General features: G+C 41.3%; 1 pseudogene; it reads left to right on the forward strand.

Annotated features, from left to right (window-relative positions):
• The first annotated feature begins 3324 nt into the window (after nt 1–3324).
• On the forward strand, nt 3325–3414 carry LOC115029942 (U6 spliceosomal RNA; annotated as a pseudogene).
• Nucleotides 3415–10076: the final 6662 nt, after the last annotated feature.

Below are 10076 nucleotides of genomic sequence, written 5' to 3' on the forward strand. Positions count from 1 at the left end.
GCAGGGACATGTGGACATGCCTTTATGGGAGAGAAAATCATTTAATTGATTTGTTAGAGTTAGTCCAGTGTTGGGGTGGTACTCTAAGAGCTGTGTCCAGAATAGAATAGAGCCTTGCTCCAGCTTGGGACAACTTCAGTTGGAGAAAACAACTCAGAGACATCAGGCAGCAGCCAACCGTCTCTCGAACACCACCTGACCTCTCACAGAAGCTCCCCAGCTGCTTCGCCTTCCCATGCTCAGAGTGGATGGACCACACGTTATTTCAAGCCAACCATGACTGAACATTTCACTGTGTTTTTCTGCCGAAGTTGTCACGTCTTCTGGCACCAAGCATAAGGAGCAATGGCTCAGCAGGTCTTTCAGTCCACATTAGGCCAGTGGTGCCAACCCCTTGACACAAAGGTCCACCCTAATACAAGGGAACAGAGTTGCAACAAAATGGTCAAGATCGAGCCTTTCAGAAACAGATTCAGGGAAAAGGAAGATTTAAGACGAGTTAGGGCAGTAGCTGCATGGGAGAGGAGTAGCCATCCAGCAAAGGCCATAGAAGAGGCAAGCCCTTGTAGCTCTGATGAGCATGTGGGCTCTGATCTATCTGCCTCTTGGTTTATTTATGCTCTGATGCATGTCAGTATTGTTTGACTTAGAAGTCAAACACTAGCAGATGGTTTTCACCTTCTGTGAGGGAGCCCTGAACCTGTCACAGGCAGGATTGCTTCATCTTCTTAAGCTCCAGTGGACTTGTGTCTGCTAATCAAGTTATAGGCATGTTTTGTTTTCAAAAAAAAATAGTGTTAAATTCCCCACCCCAGCATCTAAGAGAGGAGAGAGAAAAGTGACAACCATTCCCTTGTTTCAACTAACAGAGTCACATAATTAAATTTTGATTGGGAAGGGCTTGTAAAAAAACAAACAAGAAGGTCTAAATATATTCCATATCTCTTTGCTTCTTTTCTTCCAATGATTTTAATGGTCTCTGAGAACATGAATTATCTTCATTATAGCATTGTAACTTGCAGACCAATGATAATCTTGTCTGATATGGATGACAGTGATGGTTTGCCCTGAAACATTAATGTTTATGCATGTACATACGTATGCATGGGATGCATGTGTGTGCATACATGATACCAGAAGCATACCAATAAGGTGTCTGAGTGGAAGACGTAGCGAGTAAACTCCAAGAATAGCAGGGACACTGTGAACCCCCCCCCCCCCCACAGTGATTTGGAATTTAAATAGCAAGTGTTGAGAAGTGATAGGCAAAATAAACCTGGAAGACTGTTTTTGATACAGATGGGATCTGATGCTCTCGGAGCAGGGAGAAGTGCTGTCACTATTTTGACAGACACGGAATGACTGCTTAGACTGATGTTCGGGCAGAACCGAGGCACTGCTAGATGCTGGGTTTGCCACTGAGTGTGTGTGAACTGGGGGGAAGCAGGATGCAGAGAGGCTAGAGAACTGTGTGAAAGACTGACAAGCCTTTGCAAGGATTCTTCTCAGAGTAGAGGGGTGGGGCAGAAGTGGTGTGGAAATAAAGGCCCAGTGATACAGGATGCTGGCTTCCTGGCATGCTGGTGGCTGTCAAAGAGAGAGGGGGAGAGCTGCCTGTACCAGGTTTTCCTCTCTGGGATTATTAAACAACAGGAAGAGGCAGAGGCTAAATGTCTAGGCCATGCAGGGCAAGCACTACTGTCCTGCACTTGACTTCTCTTTGCCATTTGTGGCAAACCAGGCTTGCTGAGTGTTCTGAGGAGGAAAATCAATGACAAACATCTCCCAGGAGGGTTGTGGCACAGGACAGCTCAACTGGAAGCAACCATATAGAAAGATAGTGCTTATGTCTTAAAAGATTGAAGGTTGTCACCCTGAAAGGAATGTGGTGTCTGGGATGGGGGTACAAAAATGCTGTAAACCGAGTCCCTTTGGAGCTGGAGACCCTAGTGTAATAGTGGCACTGTTCCTTCCCTAATGTTGAGGCTCTCCTAGTCTACCTGTGGCTCTTTAGAACACTTATATGCCCCTGAACATGGGGAGAGCACTCATCTGTTTGACACTACCGTCTGCACTGCGGTCCCTTCTCCTCATGATACCTAACCTCCCTGGTGGACTCAGTTTTGGTTCGTGTTCAAAATGCCTGTTTTTTAGAATTTGGACACCCACAAGCAGTGAGCTGGTATAGCCACAGTAGCAGTAATGAAAAGCCTTTTAAACCTTCACTGTGCCCCCAGAAGTCCTGTGCTCCTGGACATGTTTTCTCTCTTAGAGTTTGGTTCTGTTGCTTGGGTAGTAAACATACAGCGTGAATAATGGGCTTGTTGTATCTGCAGGCAAAATTTGATGTAGAAACCAGAGATGCTGTTAAATATATCCTTAATGCATAGGAACATCCTACTTCAGCAAAATGTTAATGGAGCTTAGAAGAATTAATTAGTCTAAGCCTCTGTATTTCTCTCCTTCTATAAAATGGGTACCTATTTGGGGAATTTATGGTAAGATGACATAGAATAAGAATGGTGACATCCCATAGGGTGAGTGCATAATAGTAAATGTCACATAGCCATCTTGCTGTCTGCAAGTCAAACTGAGTATCTCGCTGTCCCTTCCAGCAATGCAAACATTGGTGTATTAGTTTGTAATCTCTGTCCCTTTGGCTCATTGCAGTGAACCTGGGAGGCAAGTAAGCCAAAGGGTTAACGCTTGCCTAAGTCTAGTGCCTAACAGAGTCCATAGTTGGAATCCCTGCCTCTGCTGCACAGCTGCAGGGTTTTCAACCCTGGTGATTTTGCCTGCACTGGGGATATTTGATGTTTGGGGACTGTGCTGAGTTATAATGGTTGTCAACCTGAGAGTATCTACAATCCCCTAAGGGACAAGCTGTGAGGGACTATCTAGATAGGGGTAATTGCAGTAGGATACCTATACACAGCATTATTCCCTCTGTCTCATAGGCTGAGATCCTTGGCAGAATAAAAAAAAAGTGATCTGAATGGTAGTATTCATCACGGTCTGCTTTCTTAATGTGGATGGAGTGTGAGAAGCTACTTCAAATCCCCACAACCTTGACTTCCCAACACAATGGACCCTTGAACTATGAGTCAGAATAAACCCTTTCTCCATTAGTTGTATTTTGTTCAGGGTGTTTTTTTCCAAGGCAACAGTAATAGTGTTAATGCCTAGACAATAGCTAGGCACTGACAGAACCAGGTAGGTAGGAAGATAAAAGGTATACCACTGAGTATCATAGAGTGTACAGACAAGTCCACAAAGGGAAATTATCTGACCTCAAATGATACTGGTGTTAGAAATGAGATACTCATGCTCGCTTCGGCAGCACATATACTAAAATTGGAATGATACAGAAAAGATTAGGATGACATGCAAATTCCTGAAGTGTTCCATATTTTTAGTACCCAAGAAGCTAAAGGGGCCTGCAACCCTATAGGTGGAACAACAATATGAACTAACCAGTACCCCGGAGCTCTTGACTCTAGCTGCATATGTAGCAGAAGATGGCCTAGTCGGCCATCACTGGGAAGAGAGACCCCTTGGTCTTGCAAACTTTATATGCCCCAGTACAGGGGAGTGCCAGGGCCAAGAAGTGAGAATGGGTGGGTAGGGAAGTGGGGGGGGAGGGTATGGGGGACTTTTGGGGTAGCATTTGAAATGTAAATAAAGAAAATACCTAATAAAAAAAGAAATAAGAAACTCTATGAGAACAAGGCATTTCATGTCATTTCCACAACGAAGAAATGCCAGCAGTTGTTCTATAAATTCAACATCGAACCCAGCCATGGCCCTGTGTCTCCATGACTGCTCCTGGAGAGTGTACTGTGTCAATTATTATCTGTTCACTAAACTACAGAATCACAATAGCTATTAAAAATTAAAGTTCACTAGAGAATTCCCTGACCATATGTGTGACCTTATAGATTGAGGCTTCCTAGTTGGGATATCAGTATGTCACCGAGACAAAAGGTTGGGCAAGACTAGATTGCATTGTTGGAGCCTTCGGGATCAATAATGTTCCTATAAATCAGCAGTTCTCAACCTTGGGTCATGATCCCTTTTGGGGGGCATTAAATGACCTTTTCAGAGGTGTTACATATCAGATATTCTGCAAATCTGATATTCACATTACAATTCATAACAATAGCAAAATTACACTTAGGAAGTAGCAATGGAAATAATCTTATGATTGTGAGCCACCAGGATATAAGGATCTCTATTAAAGGGTCATAGTATTAGGAAGGTTGAGAACCACTGATATAAATATTAAATATGTATAAAAGACTGAAAAAAGACTTTTTTTTAGAAAGAAGAATATGGAGACATCAGAACTTCTCTATCTCTTTACATTATAGGTGGCTTGTATAAATAAAATTTGTATTATTTATGTTTTCCTATTTCTCTTCATAACCTCTTTATTAGGTAGAAGCTAAGTCTTAGGAGGAAAAAAAGCCCTATGTGTTTTATAAATTTCAAACCAAGTAGTTTTAAGATTTCAACATTCTAGAGTACATGTGTCCATTTTTCAAGTTGATGGCATTTTACAATTGATGTTGGCCCTTTGTTCTTCTATATTTTAACATATCTGAATTTAGGATGTATTGTTAAATTCTTGGCTTCTTAGATCCATAAAGTATGGTCATTTGTCCAGGACTATACAACTTATAAATGGCAGAGCTGGAAGTCATAAGATGATATGTATTATTTATTTCTAATCCATCAAGGAAATTCAAGTGCAAGTGGGAGCTATCAGTCTTTTGGAAAAGTGACCCAGGGAGTACTTTCTTCCTGAGATGACTGGATGGCTCTAGTGGGAGTCAAAGAAGAATGGTATATTCGTGCTACTCTCTGCTTTTAGGGAAGCTTTACATTTTTATTACATTTTTATTCATTATTTATTTGGGGAGCATGTGTTGAGGTCAGAGGACAACTTGCAGGAGTCAGTTCTCTGTACCTGTTTGACTTGGGGGTCAAACTCAGGTCTTTAAACATGGGGAAAGTGATTTTACCTGATGGTCCATCTCATCAGCCAATTTTAGGAAAGTTTTAAACCAGTGAGAGAGAATGATGAAAGGCAAAGAAAATTTGAGACTGTTGCTGTTGACAAGGAGAAACTGGATGCAGGTCTACCAGACAAGATAGACAATTAATAGCATCTTTATATCATGGTCACCGCAGCCACAGTACAGTGGGAAGTCATGTCTAGACATCAAGCTTTAAGATGGTGGTTGTCCCACACACTGGTCTGGTGCTTCAGCATAGCATAGAAACTAGCAGATCATCAATGACGTTGGTGATAATACCCAGGTAGCATCAATCTATGCTTGGGAATAGAATTCATTTTAAGTTTTTTCTAAGTGGTACTCTGAAAGATAATTCGATGTTATTGTAGTTAGGGAGAGTCTAATGTGCATTTATTCAACATAGCACTGTCAAAATGAACTGTGTAATACATTGTGGGTTTCTCTGTCAGGACCACCAAGGCTTGACCATAGCCTATATTACTGATGTTTCCTTGCATGGTCATTTTATTGTCTTTGCTCTCAGTCTCTTTGCCTGCTTATTAACCTCAATAATTATTTCTTATAGCCAATGTCCTAGCAGCCTTGGCTCCTTTCCCCAGGCTTCGGATGCTTTCCTGTGTGAGACCTCTACACTCTGTGCTTGGATCTGTTATGAGAACCACCTGGCTATAGGGAACATCTGGTATCTGTGTCCAGTATTTATGGGCATAGCAATGGATCTACACTGTAGTAAGCTAGCTGAAGGGAGAAATATAAGAAGATTGCCCACTCTGGTGTGTCCTCACATGGTCTAAGACTCTCTAGGGGATCTGTGACACCTGCCTGATAGATCTGAGTTCTAATTATACCCTGTCACTACACTTGTCTAGAAATCCTTGCCTTCTGATGGCTACCATGATTATATGCTCAAACGATGGCCTTACAAAGAGCCGTTCTTTGACTATGTTGCCAAAAGCAGCACACACCTTTCTTGCTCTCTGATTCAACCTGTTTTAATTTTCTTCTTAAAACTCATCAATGGTCTGCATGCTATGTATTTATTTATGTTTAAAACTTTGTATATAGTACCTTTCCTTTGAGATGAATTTTAAAAATGTACATTTTAAAATCAGCAAACGGCAACTACCTATTGGTTAATCCCATAACTATTTTTAAGTGTATTTATCCTTTGAGAATTATTTCCTATATGTATGTGATGTATTTTGATCATATCCACCGAGAGAATCCCCTGTCTCCCAGTCCTTCCAAAGCTTTGTCCCTTACATCTCCCTCCCAACTTATTTTCTTTTGTTATTTTTCTTTTCAAGTCCAATGAGTGCCTCTCATAAGTGCCTGGATGGGGGCTACCTGCTGGAGGATGGTTAACCCTCCATGGGCCAGACTCCTGAAGAAAACTGACTTGCCCTCCCACAACAGCAAGCAACTGCCAATAGCTCCCCAGAGAAGAAGGTCTTGTGAATCACCCACCACCACCACCACCACCACCACTCATATAGTCTAGAGATTTATAGAAGGCTATATGAATGCTTCAAGGCGGTACCATGAAAAGATGGAAGGTCCAACCACTGACTGTCTTCATCTTTGTTCAAAGTCAGGTTCCATAAGAGCTAACTCAGAGCACCCTGGTGGTCTTGTGGAGTTGTGATAAGAAGATATTGTCTTTTGAAAAGGACAGAGAAGCTAGGACATGTGTGCATTGCCACCATGACATATGCTTTTCATCTTCTAATACCAGTTTCCCTATTCTTCCCCTATAAGGAAAGATTTGGAGAACACCTCCATTCATGTATAAGTGACAGTTAAAAGCTTATTGTGAGATATTCCTATGTTAAAAAAAGTCTCATGACAGAGGAGTGACATTCAGAAATCAGTTGGAAACTATTAAAAAGATTCTTTTAAAGACATCAGAGATTCCTCCTTTTGGAAGAACAGAATGCTAGTAGTAGAACTTACAGGACAGAACCCTGGGAATGGGTTCAGGTCATTCTTGTTAATTCATTAAAGCTTGACACTAAAAAAAAACCTTATTAATTAGCACTCTCCTGGGAGCAGGACTCACAACCTCATGCCTTCCTTCTGTCTGTCAATGAGAACTATTGGTTTCCAAGTTCTCCATGGTTCCATTTTGTGCACATGCAAGCATAATTGTGCACATACATGCATACCTCAAGGAAATAAAAGGAGGCAAAATGACAAAGAGCCTCCATGCTCCCCTTAGTGACTCTGCTTTGGTTGTCGTGGTCTTACCTGCTAGACACTGGATTTTTTCATTGCAGGGTCCACGCCTGACTGTCCAGCTTCACCTGTCATATAAAGCTTGACTCTCGGCCAGCCTGACCTATGGTGACTCCCAACTGTCTTGCCATGATCATCCAAGCATATGAGATGTCAATCCTGTTATCACCTGCTCACTGCTCTGAAGCCTGGGACATATGGCTCATAATTGCCTAGATGTGCTTCCAAATCTACCACACACCACACATTTAAACTTCAATAATCATGTTGACATCTTAAGAGAAAACAGGATAAAAGTAACCAAGAATGTCACTGTTTTTCCTTCAGATAGGACAAAATCTTATGTCACTTGGCTCCGATTGTTTACAGAACAATGACTTTACAATGGTTGTACAGATAGTATTGAACCATGTGTTTTTATCATGATTCAGAGATGGATTTTGATCTCTCTTGAATTATATAGCATGTTATTAGTCCTCAGCATTTGTATTTAAAAATGTGTGTGTGTGTGTGTGTTATGCATGATGTATATGTGGAAACTCACATACTATGGCCCACATTTGGAAGTCAGAGAACAATTTTGTGCAGTTGGTCTCTCCTTGCACCTTACGTGGGTTCCAGAAACTTACATGGGTCACCAGGCCTGTACAGTAAGAACCTTTATCTGCTGAGCCAGCTCTTCACCTATGGTCTGTGTTTTTGTTTTATGTTTATACACATATTTAACTACTTGTGGTGTTTTTCTTTTCCTACACGTTGAAGAAAAGATATATCTTTATTCTTTAGAGTCTAGCAGACTGTATAGTCGGGTATTTGCTTTAAACCAACCCAGAATTTATCAATACATACTTACTGAGCACTTAGGATTTTTTAACTTTCTTCTAGCTCCGGTGGCCTTTCCAGAGGTGACTTTATAAAAAGCCTCCCTCCCCAGAGATTCCACTTAAGTAAAGATTAGCTGGGACTAAGGCACATGATGCTGAGATGAGTGCAAGACGTTTTACCGTCACATGTCACATGTGGGCACTGCGCTATTTTGCTACAAGTGATTGGAGAAGAAAAATCCCTGGTTATGTAAATTTTTATGACTTGAACTGGAAGGACATAAAACAGGTCCATGCTTCAGCTCCCGCCAAACTGTTCTCCTCAGTTTATCTCTTGAGAACTCTGTTTAGTCTAGTCTTGAATACTGCCAAGGGTCAGGTTTCTATCACAGATATTGAGAAACACCTTCATAGCTGAAGTCTTTATGGTCTTAGCAAGTTGCCCTAGTGTTTGACTTCTATGGGTAGAGTTCAAAAACCTTTCCCAAGTTTCCTTTCATCATGTCTCAAGCTCTAACACCTAGTACTTTTCTTTTCTATCTTATTGCTGTGGTTGACATAAAAGTTCCCCTTGCATATCTAATTCCCATTGCCTTCATCTCTAATCATAATGATTGTGTTGCTATCCAGCATTGCCCTCCCAGTTAAATAAATAACTAGGAAGATCACCGACAGGACCAAAACTGCCTTGGAAGCAACAGCTCCAATGTTCTTCAACACTATCACTTTTATTCCACGGCTGTATTACTGTGTATACAATGGCATATAATACGTGTATGGTGATGGTTGCTGGATCCATAGAACAGTTCACATTCCATAAGAGTATACTGTTCCCAATGATGGTAACCATATGATTAAAGGGGAATGACTACACACTGCAATGGAGCACTGTAATCTTCATGACTCTGGGGCCAGAAAGAATGTAGTGAGGCTACCAAATGAGGGGTATATGGGACCCAATGCCATGGAGTTAAGAAATGAGATTCAGAGTATAGAGAAGCAAGGACTGGAACAAGGCAGAGCAAGAAGGTATTTGTCCTTAGACAAACTTTCAATGAAAGGACATAATTGCCAGTGCGACTTACAAATCTCTCGCTGGCCATGGCAGTAGACACACTGGACTTGCTCATCCTTCACATTGGTGTCATGTTTGTGGAGACCTGGCCATTATCCTGACTTCACACTCTCATTAATTGAAAAGGCAACGCTCTCATGCAAAATTATATGTTGGTGTAGCATTTTTATTTTTGTTGTTGGTTTTTTGTTTGTTTGTTTTTGTTTTTCAAGACAGGGTTTCTCTGTATAGCCTTGGCTGTCCTGGAACTCACTCTGTAGACCAGGCTGGCCTCGAACTCAAAAATCCGCCTGGCTCTGCCTCCCGAGTGCTGGGATTAAAGGCATGTGCCACCACGCCCGGCTTTTGTTTTTTAAATCATGGATTGTATTTCTTCTCTTTGGCCTGCAGGAACAGGTAGGTGTTCAATGCACTCAGCTCAGTACTCATCCTGATCACCATAGCTTCAATGTTACAGACCCTTAGTTGTAGCAATGTTACTATGTACCTATCTTCTGCATAAAATTAGTCAGTGTGGCTATGAAGGGTGTTTGGTACTCATTGAAAACCACCTGCTCAAATATTATTTCTATATCTTAGTAAGCTTTCCAACATTGGGGTGCGTGTGTGTGCATAGAACAATATAAAGAAAGTAGGACTAACATTACTTTTTAAATATTCTTTTGCTCAAATATGTTCGAAATGTTAACAATTTAAAAATCTGTATTTCATGCTTCATGCCAGCTACCTAACTTCGTCTATGTTTGTTGCTAAGACAAGTCACATGAGCTTACCAAAGCAGTAAGATTCTGGAAGAAAAGTTCTAGTATGTTCTTCAAGTCAGAAAAGCTGTAGTGACGATCTGCAGACTCCCTGTAAGTCTAATGAATGTGGCCTTCTGGGGGAAGCTCATCTCCAACTTCT

The sequence above is a fragment of the Mus caroli genome, unplaced genomic scaffold (genome assembly GCF_978045245.1).
Source record: "Mus caroli unplaced genomic scaffold, Mus_caroli_1 scaffold_19, whole genome shotgun sequence".
Classification (NCBI taxonomy): domain Eukaryota; kingdom Metazoa; phylum Chordata; class Mammalia; order Rodentia; family Muridae; genus Mus; species Mus caroli.